Source organism: Bombus pascuorum, unplaced genomic scaffold (assembly GCF_905332965.1).
Source record: "Bombus pascuorum unplaced genomic scaffold, iyBomPasc1.1, whole genome shotgun sequence".
NCBI classification, from domain to species: Eukaryota; Metazoa; Arthropoda; class Insecta; order Hymenoptera; family Apidae; genus Bombus; species Bombus pascuorum.
In genome coordinates this window covers 65,365-78,937 of record NW_026869762.1, presented here as the reverse complement: position 1 = coordinate 78,937, position 13,573 = coordinate 65,365, and the positions used below count along the sequence as shown (strand labels likewise).

The following is a 13,573-nucleotide window of genomic DNA, read 5'->3' as shown; positions in this document are numbered from 1 at the left end:
ACGCAAACAAATGCGAAAGCATACTGTTCAAACCCAAAACCAGCGAAATCGGCCCAGCAGAAAGAAAACACTGCAAAAATTTCCAATTAAAAGAAAAGTCATCCGAAGAGTCAATCATACCACACAAAAACTGCGTAAAGTACCTAGGCATAAACATAGATGACAAACTAAATTACAAACAACACATAGAAACCCAACTCGCCAAGGCCAATAAAGCATTCTGGAGAGCAAAAAGACTATTTTACTCGAAACATCTCAAGAATAATGTAAAAACATTATGCTACCAAGCTCTAATTAGACCAATTATAACATACGGTTGCCCAATCTGGTACAACATACCAGCATCGCTAATGGAGAGAATCCGCGTTTTCGAAAGAAAATGCATTAGAGCTTGCCAAAATGCGTACAGATCCGAACAGAGCGGATACAAAAAATATATAAAAAACAAAAAAATCTACGACCTAGCCAACATTCACCGCATTGACTGTCACATACTAAAACTAGCAAGAAATCATTTCGCACAAGCGTCAAAAATAAAAGAAAACAGCCTAATCTTCAGCGGCTTATACCCAAACGTACTATATTACAAAAATACAATGACAACAGGCTACATCCCCCCAGAAGCGTTCCTATACCTAGACGAAAAAAATTACCTCCAAGACCAAAACAATATCCCGATAATTTTTCACATAAAAAGAAAAATAGGGATAAAGACAATACTCTACGAGGAAAACTTAAACGGACTGACTGCAGACACCAGGTGGAGGTACAACATGGCCCTCCCCCAAAAAGACACTAAAGACAAACACAGAAAAAACACAAAAAAATATTGGTGGATTCCAAACCCATAAGAAAATATAAGTGAAAACTACCAATTCGACAAAAAAAAAAAAAAAAAAAAAGAACCATTCCTACCACCGTATAACCTAGATGTAAGTACTGTAAATATGTAAATACTATAATCATTGTAAATAATATAATTTAACACCCCCCTCCCCTTCCCTCTCACCCCCCCCCCAAAATCCCACAACGCATAAAAGTAATACACCGAGGAGTCCTGTTTTGCGGCCAAGTTTCAGGACAAAATACAACACACACAAGAATACACAAAAATCACGCACCAATGCGACTTAAACCCAAAAAAACAAAAAAATAAACGCAAAAACCGAAAATCCACGACACATATTAGACCATGGCTACGTCGTACCGACGCGTATCGGTACTTTTGCCTAAACACACTATACTCAATTCATTGTTTATTGTGAATCTCAAAAATGTACAAAAAATCAAATATTGGCTAAATAAACTATTTAAAAAAAAAAAAAAAAAAAAAAGTGTTTTCACAAACGCTCAGTGTGGTAAAACGATCCAGAGAAGTGAGAGTCGTCCAAGTACGAGATCGAGAATGGTCCATCATGTCATTACGGTCGGACTGATAATTCACAAAATGCAACTAGTACTTCGAATACTAATCATAACGTAACTGATTTCCGCTCTCTTTTAACTCTTCCTTTATCAAACGTCCGATCAGAATTTTTGCTGTCAAACTGGACCCTTGACCTATTTTGACACTTAACTAAATTGTAAACAACATCAGTTATATCGAGTCCAACATTGGGAAAACCCAATATTCTAAATACACCCGAGGACGTGTGACAGACGGGATGGCCGTGTCGGAGATGAAAAGACAACGGGGCCCTCCATTGGAATTACTTGGAAAACCTCAATACTGTAGCATTTACGAAATAATCCAGACACAGTCATTCGAAACTTGAGACAATGAGCTTAGGCTCGAGGCGACAACCGTTCGCCGAGCGTAGCCACGGTCACGGGATGAACGTTCCACCTAACAGAGAAGTGCCAGTATTATGAGACACACGTTGTGTTGACAATCAAACCTCGAGCAGGAGCAATGTCGCAGCTACGCGGGTCAGCTTAGCAACGGCGGCTGCAGTTTTGTTGGTATCCCCGGCCAATATTCAACAAAACGAACGCGATCGTAAGGAGAGGAAAGTTTTCATCAGTCTTTTATTTTTGCGATCTCCTTGGAGAATTACACATCGTCTTTACGTGCAGTATATACCGAGCGTCACAGCGAACGTTACTTTGTGCTTCAAAATATATTCTCAGTTTAACAAAGAGTTAGCTCGTGGACCGTGGATTCGTCATATCGAACCTAAGGTCATTGTCATTAGCGTCTAGTTACTGCAGCCACTTGTCAATCTTGTACTATCTATGTCTGTGATAATAAACGCTATCTCGATTGTACAACAACGATGAACAACCCAGGCGAAGATTCGTTACACGACCCTAACGCTAATCATAATAAGAACCCGACATATATATAATAATATTTGATAGAAAATAAGAAATAAATGGAAAATACGAAATAAAAAGTATAAGGAACAGATATTTTTCTTTCTAGCTATACTTCCAACATTAAAATATATATAGGGTGTTTGATTTCAAGAAATATATGCAAATTACTGAAACACTGCCCACTGTATGAAAAAATGTTTAAGGCAAGAAATGAATAGTTTCAAAGGAAACATAATCTGGTATAATAATTTTCTCTGTATATGGCCATGTGCAAATCATATGATGACAAAATACGTTTTTTTTATTGAATCATATAGATTTAAATAAAGTAATTGATTCGTACCAACGTCCCCTACAAAAAGATACTAACCTATTTATGTCAAAAAGTAATTAGTTGAAGATACTTTAACTATAACAATTACGCGAAAGACACGAAAAGGTACTTTTGTTTTTACAATATCTTTGTCTTCCACATATTATATTTGACAAAAGGAACTTTGCTACTATGTCCTATACAACGATAGGTTTCTCACGCTAAAAATTGCATCCCATATGACCTGCTTCATATAAATCTATGGATGATATTCATAGCCCAGTCTTATACTTGAGATCGTCTCAAGAACAGTCATCAGATGTCTTTTGATTTCATAACTGCGACTGAAGATTAATCTTAAGGTCGTGTCTTAAGGATTTGCTTAGTAAAGATCTTGTGAAATAAGAAAATCTCATATAACGTCAAAAGGCGCAAATAAGACCACCTTCATCCAAGTTCCCTTGATCGGGGACTTGAGGAAATCTTACTTTAAAATCGTCAATAACCGTAACCATCTTGACAAATCCAATGTTGTTAATTACACTGACTGCTGAGGAAATAGAAGCGAAAACGAATCAATGCGACGTATAGCCGGGAGCTACAGGAAAGACCAAGGCGCGTGAACAAATTGATGCGCGCTTATGGCTAACGAACAGAAAGCAGGGAATATTAGTAGCAAACTGATAACGTTCAAGTAATCGGTATACCTCGAGTGGCAAAGGTATATCATTGTGGGTGTGAGATCGCTGAGCTGGATATTAAGATTGAACAAAATGTTATATAGTAAATGACAACGTACATATTCTATAAACAGGGACGTACAATTGTTTAATGTAATGGTCGGGGGGTATCTATGTGTACTCTCTAAGTCACAAGTTAAGTAATTTCAAAGGAATATTAAACTGAGTTATTTAAGTTTCAATTCCAACGAAGCAAGAGTCTAATCCTTTTCCTTCATGCAAGCGAGAAAACGGGAATCCAAAACTAATGTAAAATAATGCCTAACATAATGCTAATGTCATGTACTATATCGTTACTGAAACTTTTATGCTTCCTGTATAGATAATTGTTTTATTACAAATATTAATAATAACTATTAATTAAATAGATATATATGTAGCAATGAGTACTATAGGTTTTATATATGAAGTATTAGATCGAACGAAATATGAAACATACACGGCATAGTACTCATTATAACATTTATAGCAAAACAATTGTCTACTCAGATTTCATTTTTTCAATTTATAAAAATATGAATTTATACAAACATCTGCACTCTACTTATCATTACTTCCACAACAACGTTCTCGCTCTAAAGTTCAGATTTTTGTATGAAACTGCGGTTAAACGTGACACCCACAGTTTTCTTGCATTCTACTAAAATAGCACTTACTATAGTCTAGCTGGTAAACAAACGTGACAAACGTGTAATCGACAAAGAATCATTTACAAGGTCGTTTCTCTATTTACCCTTTTACTACGTGCATTGTTTACGACATGAAAACGCGGCACACTTACAATTACACACCAGGACTATTATTATTCTGACTGCCAGTCATTTGGCTGATCCGTTTCCCATTCTTATCCACCATTCTCCGCTCGCCTTACACTCTCCCTCGTAAGTACTTTCTACCTGCATCGATCGTGAGTGAACCGCGCATTCATACACTAATTTCCTTCTTTCGTCCTGTCAGACTGTGTGAGAAACGAGAATGCACGTGTTTCAAATATTCATGTCTCGATGAAAAATATCCATGAGACTTGACATTAATTCAGATCTATTTTCAAAAATAATATTATAATTAGTTCTTTATTGATTATTCGACAAATTACCACGATTCTGCTTACCGTCCTCTTGTTCTAACGCAATCTAATAGGATAATAGTAAACTAATAGTAAAAGGGTAAACATAGTAACACGTTATGTACATAATAATAATATAAAACAATGATACGAATTCCTTAAAAGACATATCGGTCAATTCCATACATGGAAAAGTGCGAAATAGTAACGATCTTACAAATACTACTTTCTAAATTTAATCTGAAATTTACTATTATTTGTGTCGTATTGTTGTGTCTATTTTTATGGGTGCAATACATTTAATCAAAACGCACTAGAAACTAATACCGGTGTATTGTGTAAAGTTTGTTTCAATCAATGGTAATCGTGTTCTCCCCTTTTTTATCAGGAGGGAGGCGTCCATATTTGTGTTGGTCCGCTAGGAGGGGACCACATCCCTTGTGTTCCGTTTTCCTAGTCTTGTCGCTCGAGCTGGGGCGGCGGCGGTGCCATCCCCCCTGTTGCGCCTGGGTATCCTTTGTCGCTCCACTCTTGCTGGGTCGCGTTTCCTTTTCCTTTCTCTCTCCGCCCGCTCTTTTGCTAGCATCACTTGCTCACAGAAGGAGCGGACGGCGGTGTATTCCTGGTGCCCTCTCAACATGGCCTTCACGATCGCTTCTCGGGCTACGCTCTCGCCGATGTCGAGTTGCAAGACGCGGCGCTGGTCTGCCCATGCCGGGCATCGCTCCCACGTGTGTTGTACCGTATCCTCCTCTTCCTCGCATTGGTGACATATGGAGGTCACCTCCCGCCGGATCCGTAGTAGGTACTCACCGAACACTCCGTGACCTGTGAGCATCTGTGTCATACGGAATGTCAGCGGTACCCCGCCTTGTTCTCTCCATGTTTCCCAGTTGGGGAGCACGGCGCGAACAGCCCGGTGTTGCCGTGTAGTGTCTTCCTCGACCAGTTGAGAGCGCCATCGCTCCCATGTCTCCCGTTTGGCTTCTTCCCGTGCACTCGACGGTGGTCTGTTGTCGGGTGGTGGCGTCGTTGCGCGCCCGTCCAGGCGTGAGATCTTCCTTTTGTCGTATACCCTTCGAAGTGCGAGGGCTTGCAGCTCGAAGGGGGGGACGCGGCCAGCACGGTCGCCGTCGCGTATGACACCGTCCTGTAGCTTCTTGCTGTGCGGATGGCGGTCGTCCTTTGTAGCCTCCTTAGTAGTAGCCGGCTGCGCCGGCTCTCCATCATGTCTTCGGCCCACACTGGGGCTCCGTAGAGTACTCGGGATTTTACGACTCCCTCGTACAGTCGGCGAACGCCCACTCCCTCTCCACCCACGTTCGGCAGTAGGCCGCATAGGGCGTTGGCCGCGGCAGTCACCCTTGGGACCAGTTGTTCAATGTGCGGCTCGAAGGTCCACTGGCTGTCGATGATGAGACCCAGGTACCTCATCTGGTGTCCCACCGGCACTTCCTCTCCGTTGATATTGATGGACAGTCCGGTTGGTGGTGGTTCTCTTCGTCGCCGGTCGAAGAACCCCAGGGCTTCCGATTTGGTTGGTGACACGCTCAGTCCGAGTCTCCTGATAGCGTTCACGGTTCAAGTACACGGTCGTAAGCGGTGTTCCAGAGGATTGGGCCTAGTACTGACCCCTGCGGTACACCGCACTCGACCGGTTTCCTCGTTTCCCCATCCTTGGTGTTGTATATGATCCACCTGTCGCAGAGGTATGCCCTAATAACCCTTACGAGGTACTCCGGTATCTCGTAGTAGTTCAGGGCTTCTAAGATTCTTGCCCATGGGATGGAGTTGAAGGCGTTAGTTATGTCTAGTGAGACCGCTATCGCCACTCCTTCCTGGGAGACCATATCCTCCACCTTAGAGCATACCCGTCTCACCGCGTCCACTGTCGAGCGTCCTCGGCGGAACCCGTACTGGCTGTCGTGCCACCCAGGCTCTCGTCGCTCCATATGAGCCTCTAGACGCGCTGCAATTATCCTTTCCAGGAGCTTGCCCACCTCGTCCAGCAGGCATATCGGCCTGTATGCGGACGGCGAATCTAGCGGACGATTCTCCTTTCGTAGCAGGACCAGTCTCGCTGTTCGCCATGCCCGTGGGTACATGCCGTCCTTCAGGCATCTATCAAATAGTGTCGCAGGCGGGGAGCCATTATATTTATCGTCTCTGCCCATACTCGGCCTGGGATTCCGTCCGGGCCTGGTGCCACGTCGCGGGCTGCTGTCCTCTTCGTCGCTTCTAATAGCTCTTCCTCGGTGACATGCAGCTCCTCACTCCACTCCGTTGTCGTCGTTGCCACTTCGTCGTTATCGTTGGGTGTGGTGGAGGGGAGGGACGTTTCTGGCTGCCCTGCACTGTCGTCCTGTCTGGGGAACAAGGTCCCAACGACCTTGTCCAGTAGCATCGGATCCATGTTTGTTGTTATCGGGGGAGCCGAGGTACGCAGTTTGTGCGTCACTACTTTATACGGCCGCCCCCATGGGTCAGACTCGACCGCGTCCACGAGTTCCGTCCAGGACCGCGCTTTGGCCATCTTAATCTCCCGTTGGAGGGTACGTCTTGCCTCCCTGTATTTCTCGTATGTGTGGGAGATCTCTTCCTCGTCGCGAGTTTGTCTGCGACGCTGTGCCTGTGCGAATCTTCTGCGGGCTCTGTTGCAGCTCTCTCGCAACTCCGCGATCTCTGGTGTCCACCAGTAGACTCCTTTGTTCAAATGTCCACTGCTCGGGTTGGAGCGCGGCATCGAGGCATTGCACGCCGCGTTCATATATTTACGGAGGTCTTTCGCTTCCTCGTCGATACTACTGGTTGCGCTCGTGCATTGGGCGTCCCAGCTCCAGGCCGAGACGATGGCTGCCGCCTGTAGCATCTGTTTGTTCCTCTCCTTCAGGCGCCATCTGGGTGGCGTTGGGCCGGGGTGGTTCGTTCCTCTTCGAGGGCTGTTGGTGTCCCCCCTGTCGATGGCCAGTTCCATCCTTATGTAGAGGGGATTGTTGGATTCTGACTCTGGAGTAAGAAAATTTTCTACCGCATGGAGTTTCCATGGACTTGGTTTGGCTTTTTAATTATTTCTTGGAATAACAGAGCTTCAAATTAATGATGTATCTTCTCTTGATTCATCGGTGAGTAGCGGTACTGCCTAGTATATGTTACAATTTCGTTTGTTATATAAATCGAATGGTACATTCTTCATTCGTTATACCTTACAACTTCCGCAAGTAATAATTTCCTTCATTATTCGGAATTACAATGATGTTCCAAGAGGACAACTTTGGTAGGACAAGTATCTGTAGATACAGTAATATAATCTCAATTTGACCCACCAAAATTGTATCTGTAGATACAGTAATATAACATCTGCCATAATACATTGCCGAATATTAATTGTCATTTACTATATGCATATTATTGGGCTTTTATTAAAACGTTTCGTCAGTGGCTTGCCTGGACAAACATTGAATCTTTGAAAAGTAACTAAGCAGGAACGTTTAAATCTTTCTGATTGAAACGTTATATTTATGTAAAGATAAATTCCCTCTACGATCGATAAATAGCAAATAAAAGTAATAAACAAAAAATAAAATTGTATTTGTAAATAACAATTAATCTCGTTACATTAATACACGTTGTCTTTCGACTTGTTCAAACAACAAATAATTCGTTTCCGCTTCTTATTTAAACTGTCCGAAAATTTATTCAATAATATCCAACATTACTCTCAACCAAACAAATCCTGTTTGAAATATTCTTGAATCAATAAATAATTCAAGAATATAATTGGCTTTATAGATTAAAATGAACTATTCTCTATATACAAGAATAGTATCTCGCACATCATCATGATCCAATATACTTTTCTTCCTTAGTTTCTCTTTAGTTATTGTTGTTGGAAATACTCTCAGGACATATGGAAGCAATTATCACTTGTAGTTTATGATTCGCACGGTCAATTTTTATGAAATCCATTAGGCGAATAGAGGGTGATTAAAAACTGGAAACGATAGAAGATTTCAGATATTGTAGACATTTCCCATCATCGTCTCCGCTTATTATAAGTATTTTCGATAGGATAATTGAATTTAGCTGTGAAGCTCCTGTACTGCAATACCCGGATTTTGAAAAAACATTCACATTAATAACAGACGCAAGTAACGAAGGATTAGGAGCAATACTCTCCCAAGACGGACATCCATGCTATTACATATCCCGAACCTTGAACCCTCCTGAGAAAAACTATTCCACAACCGAAAAAGAGTTATTGGCGTTAGTATGGTCGATCAAAAGACTGAGACAATATTTACTTGGTAGAAAATTTAAGATTCAAAGTGATCGTCAAGCTTTGAAATGGCTAAAAAATGTTAAGGATCCCTCATCGAGACTCATGCGATGGCGTTTGAGACTCGAGGAGTATGATTATGAAATAGAATACAAAAAGGGAAGGGAAAACACAGCTGCAGATGCTCTGTCCCGACTGTATCTTATCACCAATGACAAAGTTCAATCCGATTTAGAAAACCCGAACTATTACGACGAATGTGTCGACTGGAAAACAAACATCACCCCAGCTCCAATAACTCAAAAGACTAACAGACCACACTTTAAACAAATTACAAAGACCGAATTAGGAGACTTCAACCAACAGCACTGGTTGCATCAATTAACTAAACACTTTATTAACCAGACTGGACACTTGCATATAGGGATAAATGACAATAGCTTTAGCACACTAGAAAAAATGAACATTCAACTCATGTTAAGGTTTCTAACGACTAGATTCCCTCAAATTAAATTGGTATTTGGACAAGATCCGCCGGTAGACTACGATAACGAACAAAAACAAACTATCATAATTTTACTATCAGTATTTTTTTATTTTTATATCTTTATATCTTTTATATTTCTGTATTTATGTATTCTTAAACGTTTTCTATAATTCTATATTCAAATAAAGTATTCAAGTATAAAAAGAAGGATACGAATAGGAATGGCAACGCATGCAACAGTACGTGAATGTTACGCGTGCACCAGATAACCAGGGGAGATTGTATAGGAATCGGGAGTTTGTTGGACAAAGAGAACGTTTTTTAGAACTACGTTATTTTTATGTAAACTATATACCAAAGAATTCCAAAAAAGAAATAAATAAAATCGGGTAACTGATTAGTTACCCGAAGAAAAATAGGAAAACATCTGCTAAAGGAAGTGGCGCAATCAACCTGCGAACCCAAGGTTGCGACGATTGGCGTTAATAGTTGGGCGTTAACAGATTGGCGTTACAGCATGACATAAACAATTTCAAATTGGAGTTCAACCGCTAACCGCGACGAGTCCACGGTGATTTTTACTCCTTTCTATACGCAGGCGGCACGTTACAAATAGAGATCTCACTCCGCTGGTCTGATGTTTTTAATTATATTTTTAATACAGCGCTTATCGCATTGAGAGCAGCATCATGGCCATTTGTAAGCATTCGTTGGTAAAGGCATGCAGTACATCATTTAAATCCGTCACAATAAAAAGGAGAACGCATGATTACATACATTTCGTAATAAAGATAATAAAAAGAGACTCACCATACCAACATAAGAGAAGATTTATAATGATTTACCTTACAGGAGAATAGGTTTATTTGAATAACACGAAATCCATGCACAAGGTTTTGGAGATCCAGAGACTTTGAAGACCCTAAAAAATTAAAGCAAGTTAGATGAATGCAAAAATTAAAATTTAAACGTGATCATGTTATAAGAGTATCGTATTGAATTATATATTTAATGTAAACAATTAAGTTAAAATGTTACAATATTTTGTCATTATTTGTTTGAATCTCATCAAATGCTTTTAAATAAGAAAATTTTGATAAAAACAAGTAACTTACAGAGTTAAAATAAAAAATTGTGTTATCTTTATAGCGTAATTTATTGATAGGTTATAAATGAATTTATAGCCATAATATTCAGAATTTTGCAAAATATTCTCAAGATATATCTTCTTTCACTTGCTAAAACTTTCTAATGGATTGTTATCTAACATACATGATTAAAGCACACTCTTCTGTTAATCATTGATCGATCAAATTGATCCAGTTCTTAAAATCTTAACGAATTCCATAATCAATGTTTCACAATATATAGAAAAAAATAATTTTGAAGCGATCTGATCTATATAAAAAAAGAACATTCTCGAGTTTAACATTGCAATGTTGTAATATTTTTACATTTATAAAAGAAACGTTGACATATTTAAACAAAATAAACCATCAGCGCTTCATATATTTTGGATTATTAAAATATAATTTTGTTTGATACAATTCTTGGAGGGTCAAAAGTTTTTAAAATTAATGAAAGTGATGTGTATTATTGTACATTTAATAATAACAATAAGTATATATATATACTTACAAATTTGTAACTTTTAGTTAAAAAGGGAGGAGAAAAGATATTTTACAATTAAAAATGAACCATTGAAACCTATTATCTTGTATCAATAAGGAGAGATTAAACAAATTTCGTATATCGCATCGCATACTCAACTATGAAAATTGAAAAGTTAATCGTTATCGATCGTTACGTAGGTCCATACCAATTTTATTGCTTAATTTTCTTCAGTTCTGTACATATTCCTAGGTAATCGTGTATTAATATTAGATAGAAAAGTACGAACCTATCGACACAGTTAATAAAAATATGATTGAATTATTTGTGCGTCATCTATATATATGTCGGAGATGAAAGGACACCGCCCCCCCCCCCGTTGGAATTATTTGGAAAAGCCTCAATACTGTAGCATTTACGAAATAACCCAGACACAGTCATTCGAAACTTGAGACAATGAGTTTAGGCTCGAGGCGACAACCGGTCGCCGAGCGTAGCCACGGTCACGGGATGAACGTTCCACCTAACAGAGATATAAAGTAATATAGCTTTCCTTTAAAGAATTGGCAGTACAGACACTTGACAATAAGACATTCCAACAGCCCCGCAGCTCGCCACACACAGACCCCATTCTTTGGGCAAGATGATCGCCAGATGCCGATGCATCGTTTACAGTTTATGTTCAGATAGCCTGAGGAACCGTTACAAATCTTAGGATTTAGTTAACTAAAGTCCTTCAGACTGACAAACAGTCTTTATTCTATCAGCCTGTAAATCTGTCACCTATTGCGGGAAGTTATGGGAAAACCTGATTTGGTCACGTACGACGTTGCCTGCTAGGAACTCTCTCTCTAGGGCGGCTAGCATCCTTTTCTAACCGCCAACATAGAAATTGACCAATTAACAGCAGCGTCTATTTCCCTCACCCTCCGAGTGGAGGCTTTCTTTGACGAATCCGATGATTTCGTGCCCTTAGGCACACCCCATCATAGTTTTCCTCTGCAGCGTCGTCGTGACGGAAAGTCATTCCCTTTCTGGCAATCTCATTAGCTAAGAGTCAACCAAGCGTTACTTGTATCACGAGTAGTAAGTCGAGTCCGACTTAGACTTTGGAGCAAAGTATATTCGTTATCCCGTGGACCGTGGATTCGCTATATCGAACCTAGGGCCATTGTCATTAGCGTCCAGTTACCGCGTCCGATCGTCAATCTTGTATCAGCCATACTTGTGTAATAAACATCTGTGCGACAACCATGAACAACACTGGTGAAGACTCATTAAACGCTCCTAACGCCAACCCGACATATATATATTGTGTATATTAAAGTACAATGTGTGGAATACAATGTGAGCTGGTCCAGATCCGCACGCTAGCAGTGTTACCCAAAGACTGAAAAACCTTGAAGCCAAAACTAAAGACCAGGTGTAGAGTTTTCTTAGATGTGGCGACCACTTCAACAGGTCGTAAATACATATTTCTCCTTCTTATTTATTAGAGACAACGCCATTCGAACAATCGAAGCTCCGAACCGATCTCATTCGAGCATTCACTTAACCCCGATGCAGCTCGTTCAAAAGACTGAAAACTTTCCAAAAGATGGAAATGTTAGAGAACGGAGCATCATAAACTTATTGATTAGTCACGAAGAAGGCGATAGCAACTTTGTGAACGATATCAAACAATCGTTTGATCCAGTGTAAGCATACGTTACTGAAGCAACAAGCTGCAGATTGCTCAAAGCATTCCACGACGCAATGTGTTGTACGCGTGTCGGACGATCGATTCCATGAAAATTGCACTTGACTGTCGAGTGCAAATTACATGATACCACTTACAAATTAGCGCGCTTAAAGCGCATCGCGACATTGATACGGTGTCTACTATCGTGGAATTAAGTTAATTAGGCTATTCGGCCGAAGGTCCAATACGATCGAAAGCTAATTGCTCCAATGTAGAAGCAGCTATTTTTTCTTCCTTCTTTTAATCTTCTTGGGAGAATGAGAAAAAAAAAATCGCAGCGACTTAATAAACGATATCGATTTGAGTCTTACGTTGAATTAAAGAGAGGAAGGAAGAAAGTTGTACATAGGCAGATTCAGAAAAACATTCGGACGCTTATTCCATATTATATTACAACATAAGGTATCTTTTATATTGTACGTGTCACAGAGAATATCTTTTTCATTACCGGTGTTACGAGTAGAGCATCTTCGTAGGCAAACGAAATTCTAGTTGCAAAGAGTTAAATAACAAATAAATGTCATATATAAATCGTAGTTAAATTTCTCTGTTTATATCGCTGAAATAATTAACCTCGTGCCAACTGTATGTTTTAATTATCGTGCAATGCTAGCCACACGAGATTAATTTGATGTGCGGTATTGCAGCTTCAGATATGCTAAATAGTACTATATCATTTTGGTAAATCGTTTGGACGTAGCTTTTCAAATGAATTTAGGAGAGAATTTAGTTAACTAGATTTTACACGTTTTTATGACATTGACATCAGCCGCTACATTGAATATAGGAATACATAATAAAGATATAGTATATAAATAATAATAAAGAAGTATTAAATGTTAAATAGTATATAAAATATATAATTTAAGAGTTTGTTATAATACTCGTTGAAGCGAGCAAAAGATGGAACCAATCTGAAGAGAGAATTAAATATTTTGATACAGAATATAACAATTTGTTTTCACCTCTGTAAACTGTCGTTCGATGTGTCTTCCTTTCATTTCAATGTGCTGTAGCATA

The 13,573-nt window shown here is 39.7% G+C and overlaps 1 long non-coding RNA gene across 1 annotated transcript in view; it reads right to left on the bottom strand.

Moving 5' to 3' along the window:
• Window positions 1-10,251, bottom strand: part of LOC132915938 (uncharacterized) — a 71,705-nt gene extending 61,454 nt beyond the window's left edge. The window contains exon 1 of the long non-coding RNA XR_009659992.1: window positions 10,047-10,251. This is a non-coding gene — a long non-coding RNA (uncharacterized LOC132915938). The remainder of the gene's footprint in view (window positions 1-10,046) is intronic.
• Between the last annotated feature and the right edge of the window lie 3,322 nt (window positions 10,252-13,573).